Below are 12,205 nucleotides of genomic sequence, written 5' to 3'. Positions count from 1 at the left end.
GAGGTACTGTGAACAAGTAAGACAAAGAAGAAAGTCAATACATGAAAAGAAGCTGAATGTATACTGACCTGTTACACAGTTGTAGATGAATACACAGCCATTAAGAAAGAATTCCAGATGCAGAAAACCACAAATAGCTGGACATGGACAGTCTCTTGGGATCATGAAGTCCTGTGAACAAGTGAGACAACGAAGAAAGTCAATACATGAAAAGAAACTGAATGTATACTTACCTGTTACACAGTTGCAGATGAGTACACAGTCAGTAAGAAAGAATTCCAGATGCAGACAACATACAGCTGGACATGGACAGACTCTTGGGATCATGAAGTCCTGTGAACAAGTAAGACAAAGAAGAAATTCAATACATGAAAAGAAACTGAATGTATACTTACCTGTTACAAAGTTGCAGATGAAAACAAAGCCAGTAAGAAAGAATTCCAGATGCAGACAACCACATCCAGCTGGACACAGATAGTCTCTTGGGATCATGAGGTCCTGTAAAGAAGACAAAGAAGAAAGTCAATATATGAAAAGAAACTGAATATATACTTACCTACTACACAGTTGCAGATGAATACAAAGCCAGTAAGAAAGAATTCCAGATGCAGACAACCACATACAGCTGGACATGGATAGTCTCTTGGGATCAGGAGGTCCTGTAAACAAGAGAAAGAAGAAAGTCAATACATGAAAAGAAAATGAATGTATACTTACCTGTTACACAGTTGCAGATGAATAGAAAGTTAGTCCGATTAAGAATCCAGATGCAGACAACGGCAAACACTTGGAGATCGATAGCCTCTTGGGGTCATGAAGTCCTGTGAACAAGTAAGAAAAAGAAGAAAGTCAAAACATGAAAAGAAAATGAATGTATACTTACCTGTTGCACAGTTGCAGATGAATAGAAAGTCAGAAACGGAAGTCAAGAAACGGAAGTCAAGAAACGGAATGTATACTTACCTGTTACACAGTTGCAGTTGAAAAAAAGCCAGTAAGCCAGAGTTGCAGATTCAGACAACCATATTCAGTTGATGTATAGTCTCTTGGGATCACGAGGTCCTGTGAACAAGTAAGACAAAGAAGAAAGTCAATACATGAAAAGAAACTGAATGTATACTTACCGATTAAACAGTTGCAGATGAAAACACAGCCAATAAGACGTGAAATCCAGATGCAGACAACGGCAAACAGCTGGAGATGAATAGTCTCTTGGGATCATGAGGTCCTGTAAATAAGACAAAAAAAAAAAAGTCAATACATGAATAGAAACGGAATGTATACTTACCTGTTACACAGTTGCAGATGAATACACAGCCAGTAAGAAAGAGTTCCAGATGCAGACAACCACATATAGCTGGACAAGGACAGTCTCTTTGGATCATGAAGTCCTGTGAACAAGTAAGACAAAAAAAGAAAGTCAATACATGAAAAGAAACTGAATGTATACTTACCTGTTACACAGTTGCAGATGAATGCACAGTCAGTAAGAAAGAATTCCAGATGCAGACAACCACATACAGCTGGACATCGATAGCCTCTTGGGATCATGAAGTCCTGTGAACAAGTAAGACAAAGAAGAAAATCAAAACATGAAAAGAAACTGAGTGTATACTTACCTGTTACACAGTTGCAGATGAAAAGAAACGGAATGTATACTTACCTGTTACACAGTTGCAGATGAATACACAGTCAGTAAGAAAGAATTCCAGAGGCAGACAACCACATACAGCTAGACATGGATAGTCTCTTTGGATCATGAAATCTTGTGAACAAGTAAGACAAAGAAGAAAATCAAAATATAAAAAGAAACTGAATGTATACTTACGTGTAACACAGTTGCAGATGAATACACACCCAATAAGACGAAAAATCCAGATGCAGATGAATAGTCTCTTGGGATCACGAGGTCCTGTGAACAAGTAAGACAAAGAAGAAAGTCAATACATGAAAAAAAACTGAATGTATACTTACCTATTGCACAGTTGCAGATTAATACACAGCCAATAAGACGTAAAATCCAGATGCAGACAACGGCAAACAGCTGGAGATGAATAGTCTCTTGGGATCATGAGGTCCTGTAAATAAGATAAAAAGAAAGTCAATACATGAAAAGAAACTGAATGTATACTTACCTGTTACACAGTTGCAGATGAATAGAAAGTCAGTCAGATTGAGTTCCAGATGCAGACAACGGCAAATACTTGGAGATCAATAGCCTCTTGGGATCATGAAGTCCTGTGAACAAGTAAGACAAAGAAGAAAGTCAAAACATGAAAAGAAACTGAATGTATACTTACCTGTTACACAGTTGCAGATGAATACACAGCCAATAAGACGAAAAATCCAGATGCAGTTGAATAGTCTCTTGGGATCACGAGGTCCTGTGAACAAGTAAGACAAAGAAGAAAGTAAATACATGAAAAGAAACTGAATGTATACTTACCTATTGCACAGTTGCAGATGAACACACAGTCAGTAAGAAAGAATTCCAGTTGCAGACAACCACATACAGCTGGACATGGACCGTCTCTTGGGATCCTGAAATCCTATGAATAAGTAAGACAAATAAGAAAGTCAATACATGAAAACAAACTGAATGTATACTTACCTGTTACACAGTTGCAGATGAAAAGAAACTGAATGTATACTTACCTGTAACACAGTTGCAGATTAATACAAAGCCAATAAGATAAAAAATCCAGATGCAGACAACAGCAAACAGCTGGAGATGAATACTCTCTTGGGATCACGAGGTCCTGTGAACAAGTAAGACAAAGAAGAAAGTCAATACATGAAAAGAAACGGCATGCTTACTTACCGATTACACAGTTGCAGATGAAAACACAGCCAATAAGACGTAAAATCCAGATGCAGACAACGGCAAACAGCTGGAGATGAGGTTCTGTAAATAAGACAAAAAAAAAAGTCAATACATGAATAGAAACGGAATGTATACTTACCTGTTACACAGTTGCAGATGAAAAAAAGCCAGTAAGCCAGAGTTCCAGATACAGACAACCATATACAGTTGATGTATAGTCTCTTGGGATCACGAGGTCCTGTGAACAAGTAAGACAAAGAAGAAAGTCAATACATGAAAAGAAACTGAATGCTTACTTACCTTTTACAAACTTGCAGATGAATACAAATCCAGTAAGAAAGAATTCCAGATGCAGACAATCACATCCAGCTGGACATGGATAGTCTCTTGGGATCATGAGGTCCTGTAAACAAGACAAAGAAGAAAGTCAATACATGAAAAGAAACTGAATGTATACTTACCTGTTACACAGTTGCAGATGAATAGAAAGTCAGTAAGAAAGAATTCCAGATGCAGAAAACCACAAATAGCTGGACATGGACAGTCTCTTGGGATCATGAAGTCCTGTGAACAAGTAAGACAAAGAAGAAATTCAATACATGAAAAGAAACTGAATGTATACTTACCTGTTACAAAGTTGCAGATGAAAACAAAGCCAGTAAGAAAGAATTCCAGATGCAGACAACCACATCCAGCTGGACACAGATAGTCTCTTGGGATCATGAGGTCCTGTAAAGAAGACAAAGAAGAAAGTCAATATATGAAAAGAAACTGAATGTATACTTACCTGTTACACAGTTGCAGATGAATACACAGTCAGTAAGAAAGAGTTCCAGATGCAGACAACCACATCCAGCTGGACACAGATAGTCTCTTGGGATCATGAGGTCCTGTAAAGAAGACAAAGAAGAAAGTCAATATATGAAAAGAAATTGAATGTATACTTACCTGTAACACAGTTGCAGATGAAAAGAAACGGAATGTATACTTACCTGTTACACAGTTGCAGATGAAAACAAAGCCAATAAGAAAGAGTTCCAGATGCAGACAACCACATACAGCTGGACAAGGACAGTCTCTTGGGATCATGAAGTCCTGTCAAGAAGTAAGACAAAGAAGAAAATCAAAACATGAAAAGAAACTGAATGTATACTTACCTGATACACAGTTGCAGATGAATACACAGTCAGTAAGAAAGAGTTCCAGATGCAGACAACCACATACAGCTGGACAAGGACAGTCTCTTGGGATCATGAAGTCCTGTCAAGAAGTAAGACAAAGAAGAAAGTCAAAACATGAAAAGAAACTGAATGTATACTTACCTGTTGCACAGTTGCAGATGAATAGAAAGTCAGAAACGGAAGTCAAGAAACGGAAACGGAAGTCAAGAAACGGAATGTATACTTACCTGTTGCACAGTTGCAGATGAATAGAAAGTCAGTCAGATTGAGTTCCAGATGCAGACAACGGCAAACACGTGGAGATCTATAGCCTCTTGGGATCATGAAGTCCTGTAAACAAGACAAAAAAAGTCAATACATGAAGAGAAACGGAATGTATAGTTACCTGTTACACAGTTGCAGATGAATACAAAGCCAGTAAGAAAGAATTCCAGATGCAGACAACCGCATACAGCTGGACATGGATAGTCTCTTGGGATCAGGAGGTCCTGTAAACAAGAGAAAGAAGAAAGTCAATACATTAAAAGAAAATGAATGTATACTTACCTGTTACACAGTTGCAGATGAATAGTAAGTCAGTCAGATTGAGATCCAGATGCAGACAACAGCAAACACTTGAAGATCGATAGCCTCTTGGGGTCATTAAGTCCTGTGAACAAGTAAGAAAAAGAAGAAAGTCAAAACATGAAAAGAAACTGAATGTATACTTACCTGTTGCACAGTTGCAGATGAATAGAAAGTCAGAAACGGAAGTCAAGAAACGGAATGTATACTTACCTGTTACACAGTTGCAGTTGAAAAAAAGCCAGTAAGCCAGAGTTGCAGATTCAGACAACCATATTCAGTTGATGTATAGTCTCTTGGGATCACGAGGTCCTGTGAACAAGTAAGACAAAAAAGAAAGTCAATACATGAAAAGAAACTGAATGTATACTTACCTGTGACACAGTTGCTGATGAATAGAAAGTTAGTCAGATTGAGTTCCAGATGCAGACAACGGCAAACACTTGGAGATCGATAGCCTCTTGGGGTCATGAAGTCCTGTGAACAAGTAAGAAAAAGAAGAAAGTCAAAACATGAAAAGAAACTGAATGTATACTTACCTGTTGCACAGTTGCAGATGAATAGAAAGTCAGAAACGGAAGTCAAGAAACTTAAACGGAAGTCAAGAAACGGAATGTATGCTTACCTGTTACACAGTTGCAGATGAAAAGAAACGGAATGTATACTTACCTGTTACACAGTTGCAGATGAATACACAGTCAGTAAGAAAGAATTCCAGAGGCAGACAACCACATACAGCTAGACATGGATAGTCTCTTTGGATCATGAAATCTTGTGAACAAGTAAGACAAAGAAGAAAATCAAAATATAAAAAGAAACTGAATGTATACTTACGTGTAACACAGTTGCAGATGAATACACACCCAATAAGACGAAAAATCCAGATGCAGATGAATAGTCTCTTGGGATCACGAGGTCCTGTGAACAAGTAAGACAAAGAAGAAAGTCAATACATGAAAAAAAACTGAATGTATACTTACCTATTGCACAGTTGCAGATTAATACACAGCCAATAAGACGTAAAATCCAGATGCAGACAACGGCAAACAGCTGGACATGAATAGTCTCTTGGGATCATGAGGTCCTGTAAATAAGACAAATAAGAAAGTCAATACATGAAAACAAACTGAATGTATACTTACCTGTTACACAGTTGCAGATGAAAAGAAACTGAATGTATACTTACCTGTAACACAGTTGCAGATTAATACAAAGCCAATAAGATAAAAAATCCAGATGCAGACAACAGCAAACAGCTGGAGATGAATACTCTCTTGGGATCATGAAGTCCTGTCAACAAGTAAGACAAAGAAGAAAACCTAAATATAAAAAGAAACTGAATGTATACTTACGTGTAACACATTTGCAGATGAATACACACCCAATAAGACGTAAAAGCCAGATGCAGACAACGGCAAACAGCTGGAAATGAATAGTCTCTTGGGATCATGAGGTCTTGTAAACAAGTAAGGCAAAGAAGAAAGTCAAAACGAAAAGAAACTGAATGTATACTTACCTGTTACACAGTTGCAGATGAATACACAGCCAATAAGACGAAAAATTCAGATGCAGTTGAAAAGTCTCTTGGGATCACGAGGTCCTGTGAACAAGTAAGACAAAGAAGAAAGTCAATACATGAATAGAAACGGAATGTATACTTACCTGTTACACAGTTGCAGATGAAAAAAAGCCAGTAAGCCAGAGTTCCAGATACAGACAACCATATACAGTTGATGTATAGTCTCTTGGGATCACGAGGTCCTGTGAACAAGTAAGACAAAGAAGAAAGTCAAGACATGAAAAGAAACTGAATGCTTACTTACCTTTTACAAACTTGCAGATGAATACAAATCCAGTAAGAAAGAATTCCAGATGCAGACAATCACATCCAGCTGGACATGGATAGTCTCTTGGGATCATGAGGTCCTGTAAACAAGACAAAGAAGAAAGTCAATACATGAAAAGAAACTGAATGTATACTTACCTGTTACACAGTTGCAGATGAATAGAAAGTCAGTAAGATTGAGTTCCATATGCAGACAACCGCAAACACTTGGAGATCGATAACCTCTTGGGATCATGAAGTCCTGTCAACAAGTAAGACAAAGAAGAAAGTCAATACATGAAAAGAAACTGAATGTATACTTACCTGTTACACAGTTGCAGATGAATACACAGTCAGTAAGAAAGAATTCCAGATGCAGACAACCACATACAGCTGGACATCGATAGCCTCTTGGGATCATGAAGTCCTGTCAAGAAGACAACAAGAAAGTCAATATATGAAAAGAAACTGAATGTATACTTACCTGTTACACAGTTGCAAATTAAAAAAAGCCAGTAAGCCAGAGTTCCAGATTCAGACAACCATATACAGTTGATGTATAGTCTCTTGGGATCACGAGGTCCTGTGAACAAGTAAGACAAAGAAGAAAGTCAATACATGAAAAGAAACTGAATGTATACTTACCTTTTACAAACTTGCAGATGAATACAAATCCAGTAAGAAAGAATTCCAGATGCAGACAACCACATCCAGCTGGACATGGATAGTCTCTTGGGATCATGAGGTCCTGTAAACAAGACAAAGAAGAAAGTCAATACATGAAAAGAAACTCAATGTATGCTTACCTGTTACACAGTTGCAGATGAATAGAAAGTCAGTAAGATTGAGTTCCATATGCAGACAACCGCAAACACTTGGAGATCGATAACCTCTTGGGATCATGAAGTCCTGTCAACAAGTAAGACAAAGAAGAAAGTCAATACATGAAAAGAAACTGAATGTATACTTACCTGTTACACAGTTGCAGATGAATACACAGTCAGTAAGAAAGAATTCCAGATGCAGACAACCACATACAGCTAGACATGGATAGTCTCTTTGGATCATGAAATCTTGTGAACAAGTAAGACAAAGAAGAAAATCAAAACATGAAAAGAAACGGAATGTATACTTACCTGTTACACAGTTGCAGATGAATACACAGTCAGCAAGAAAGAATTTCAGATGCAGACAACAACATACAGCTGGAGATCGATAGCCTGTTGGGATCATGAGGTCCTGTAAACAAGACAAAAAGAAAGTCAATACATGAAAAGAAACTGAATGTATACTTAACTGTTACACAGTTGCAGTTGAAAAAAAGCCAGTAAGCCAGAGTTCCAGATTCAGACAACCATATACAGTTGATGTATAGTCTCTTGGGATGATGAGGTCCTGTGAACAAGTAAGACAAAGAAGAAAGTCAATACATGAAAAGAAATTGAATGTATACTTACCTGTAACACAGTTGCAGATGAAAAGAAACGGAATGTATACTTACCTGTTACAATGTTGCAGATGAATACACAGTCAGTAAGAAAGAGTTCCAGATGCAGACAACCACATACAGCTGGACAAGGACAGTCTCTTGGGATCATGAAGTCCTGTGAACAAGTAAGACAAAGAAGAAAACCTAAATATGAAAAGAAATTGAATGTATACTTACCTATAACACAGTTGCAGATGAATACACAGCCAATAAAACGTAAAATCCAGATTGCAGACAACGGCAAACAGCTGGAGATGAATAGTCTCTTGGGATCATGAGGTCCTGTAAACAAGACAAAAAAAAGTCAATACATGAATAGAAACGGAATGTATACTTACCTGTTACACAGTTGCAGATGAATAGAAAGTCAGTCAGATTGAGATCCAGATGCAGACAACGGCAAACAGTTGGAGATGAATAGTCTCTTGGGATCATGAAATCTTGTGAACAAGTAAGACAAAGAAGAAAATCAAAATATAAAAAGAAACTGAATGTATACTTACGTGTAACACAGTTACAGATGAATACACACCCAATAAGACGTAAAAGCCAGATGCAGACAACGGCAAACAGCTGGAAATGAATAGTCTCTTGGGATCATGAGGTCCTGTAAACAAGTAAGACAAAGAAGAAAGTCAAATCGAAAAGAAACTGAATGTATACTTACCTGTTACACAGTTGCAGATGAATACACAGCCAATAAGACGAAAAATTCAGATGCAGTTGAAAAGTCTCTTGGGATCACGAGGTCCTGTGAACAAGTAAGACAAAGAAGAAAGTCAATACATGAAAAGAAACGGCATGCTTACTTACCGATTACACAGTTGCAGATGAAAACACAGCCAATAAGACGTAAAATCCAGATGCAGACAACGGCAAACAGCTGGAGATGAATAGTCTCTTGGGAACATGAGGTTCTGTAAATAAGACAAAAAAAAAAGTCAATACATGAATAGAAACGGAATGTATACTTACCTGTTACACAGTTGCAGATGAAAAAAAGCCAGTAAGCCAGAGTTCCAGATACAGACAACCATATACAGTTGATGTATAGTCTCTTGGGATCACGAGGTCCTGTGAACAAGTAAGACAAAGAAGAAAGTCAATACATGAAAAGAAACTGAATGCTTACTTACCTTTTACAAACTTGCAGATGAATACAAATCCAGTAAGAAAGAATTCCAGATGCAGACAATCACATCCAGCTGGACATGGATAGTCTCTTGGGATCATGAGGTCCTGTAAACAAGACAAAGAAGAAAGTCAATACATGAAAAGAAACTGAATGTATACTTACCTGTTACACAGTTGCAGATGAATAGAAAGTCAGTAAGATTGAGTTCCATATGCAGACAACCGCAAACACTTGGAGATCGATAACCTCTTGGGATCATGAAGTCCTGTCAACAAGTAAGACAAAGAAGAAAGTCAATACATGAAAAGAAACTGAATGTATACTTACCTGTTACACAGTTGCAGATGAATACACAGTCAGTAAGAAAGAATTCCAGATGCAGACAACCACATACAGCTGGACATCGATAGCCTTTTGGGATCATGAAGTCCTGTCAAGAAGACAACAAGAAAGTCAATATATGAAAAGAAACTGAATGTATACTTATCTGTTACACAGTTGCAAATTAAAAAAAGCCAGTAAGCCAGAGTTCCAGATTCAGACAACCATATATAGTTGATGTATAGTCTCTTGGGATCACGAGGTCCTGTGAACAAGTAAGACAAAGAAGAAAGTCAATACATGAAAAGAAACTGAATGTATACTTACCTTTTACAAACTTGCAGATGAATACAAATCCAGTAAGAAAGAATTCCAGATGCAGACAACCACATCCAGCTGGACATGGATAGTCTCTTGGGATCATGAGGTCCTGTAAACAAGACAAAGAAGAAAGTCAATACATGAAAAGAAACTGAATGTATACTTACCTGTTACACAGTTGCAGATGAATAGAAAGTCAGTAAGATTGAGTTCCATATGCAGACAACCGCAAACACTTGGAGATCGATAACCTCTTGGGATCATGAAGTCCTGTCAACAAGTAAGACAAAGAAGAAAGTCAATACATGAAAAGAAACTGAATGTATTCTTACCTGTTACACAGTTGCAGATGAATACACAGTCAGTAAGAAAGAATTCCAGATGCAGACAACCACATACAGCTAGACATGGATAGTCTGTTTGGATCATGAAATCTTGTGAACAAGTAAGACAAAGAAGAAAATCAAAACATGAAAAGAAACTGAATGTATACTTACCTCTTGCAAAGTTGCAGATGAATAGAAAGTCAGTCAAATTGAGATCCAGATGCCGACAACGGCAAACACTTGGAGATCGATAGCCTCTTGGGATCATGAAGTCCTGTCAAGAAGTAAGAAAAAGAAGAAAATCAAAACATGAAAAGAAACTGAATGTATACTTACCTGATACACAGTTGCAGATGAAAAGAAACGGAATGTATACTTACCTGTTACACAGTTGCAGATGAATACACAGTCAGCAAGAAAGAATTTCAGATGCAGACAACATACAGCTGGAGATCGATAGCCTGTTGGGATCATGAGGTCCTGTAAACAAGACAAAAAGAAAGTCAATACATGAAAAGAAACTGAATGTATACTTACCTATAACACAGTTGCAGATGAATACACAGCCAATAAAACGTAAAATCCAGATTGCAGACAACGGCAAACAGCTGGAGATGAATAGTCTCTTGGGATCATGAGGTCCTGTGAACAAGTAAGACAAAGAAAAAAGTCAATACATGAAAAGAAACTGAATGTATACTTACCTGTTACACAGTTGCAGATGAATACACAGTCAGTAAGAAAGAATTCCAGATGCAGACAACCACATCCAGCTGGACATGGATAGTCTCTTTGGATCATGAAATCTTGTGAACAAGTAAGACAAAGAAGAAAATCAAAACATGAAAAGAAACTGAATGTATACTTACCTGATACACAGTTGCAGATGAAAAGAAACGGAATGTATACTTACCTGTTACACAGTTGCAGATGAATACACAGTCAGCAAGAAAGAATTTCAGATGCAGACAACAACATACAGCTGGAGATCGATAGCCTGTTGGGATCATGAGGTCCTGTAAATAAGATAAAAAGAGAGTCAATACATGAAAAGAAACTGAATGTGTACTTACCTGTTACACAGTTGCAGATGAATAGAAAGTCAGTCAGATTGAGTTCCAGATGCAGACAACGGCAAATACTTGGAGATCAATAGCCTCTTGGGATCATGAAGTCCTGTGAACAAGTAAGACAAAGAAGAAAGTCAAAACATGAAAAGAAACTGAATGTATACTTACCTGTTACACAGTTGCAGATGAATACACAGCCAATAAGACGAAAAATCCAGATGCAGTTGAATAGTCTCTTGGGATCACGAGGTCCTGTGAACAAGTAAGACAAAGAAGAAAGTAAATACATGAAAAGAAACTGAATGTATACTTACCTATTGCACAGTTGCAGATGAACACACAGTCAGTAAGAAAGAATTCCAGTTGCAGACAACCACATACAGCTGGACATGGACCGTTTCTTGGGATCCTGAAATCCTATGAATAAGTAAGACAAATAAGAAAGTCAATACATGAAAACAAACTGAATGTATACTTACCTGTTACACAGTTGCAGATGAAAAGAAACTGAATGTATACTTACCTGTAACACAGTTGCAGATTAATACAAAGCCAATAAGATAAAAAATCCAGATGCAGACAACAGCAAACAGCTGGAGATGAATACTCTCTTGGGATCATGAAGTCCTGTCAACAAGTAAGACAAAGAAGAAAACCTAAATATGAAAAGAAATTGAATGTATACTTACCTATAACACAGTTGCAGATGAACACACAGCCAATAAAACGTAAAATCCAGATGCAGACAACGGCAAACAGCTGGAGATGAATAGTCTCTTGGGATCATGAGGTCCTGTAAACAAGACAAAAAAAAGTCAATACATGAATAGAAACGGAATGTATACTTACCTGTTACACAGTTGCAGATGAATAGAAAGTCAGTTAGATTGAGATCCAGATGCAGACAACGGCAAACAGTTGGAGATGAATAGTCTCTTGGGATCATGAAATCTTGTGAACAAGTAAGACAAAGAAGAAAATCAAAATATAAAAAGAAACTGAATGTATACTTACGTGTAACACAGTTGCAGATGAATACACACCCAATAAGACGTAAAAGCCAGATGCAGACAACGGCAAACAGCTGGAAATGAATAGTCTCTTGGGATCATGAGGTCCTGTAAACAAGTAAGACAAAGAAGAAAGTCT

This window comes from Salminus brasiliensis, chromosome 6 (genome assembly GCF_030463535.1).
Source record: "Salminus brasiliensis chromosome 6, fSalBra1.hap2, whole genome shotgun sequence".
Lineage (NCBI taxonomy): Eukaryota > Metazoa > Chordata > Actinopteri > Characiformes > Bryconidae > Salminus > Salminus brasiliensis.
Note: the sequence above shows the minus strand (reverse complement) of the source record.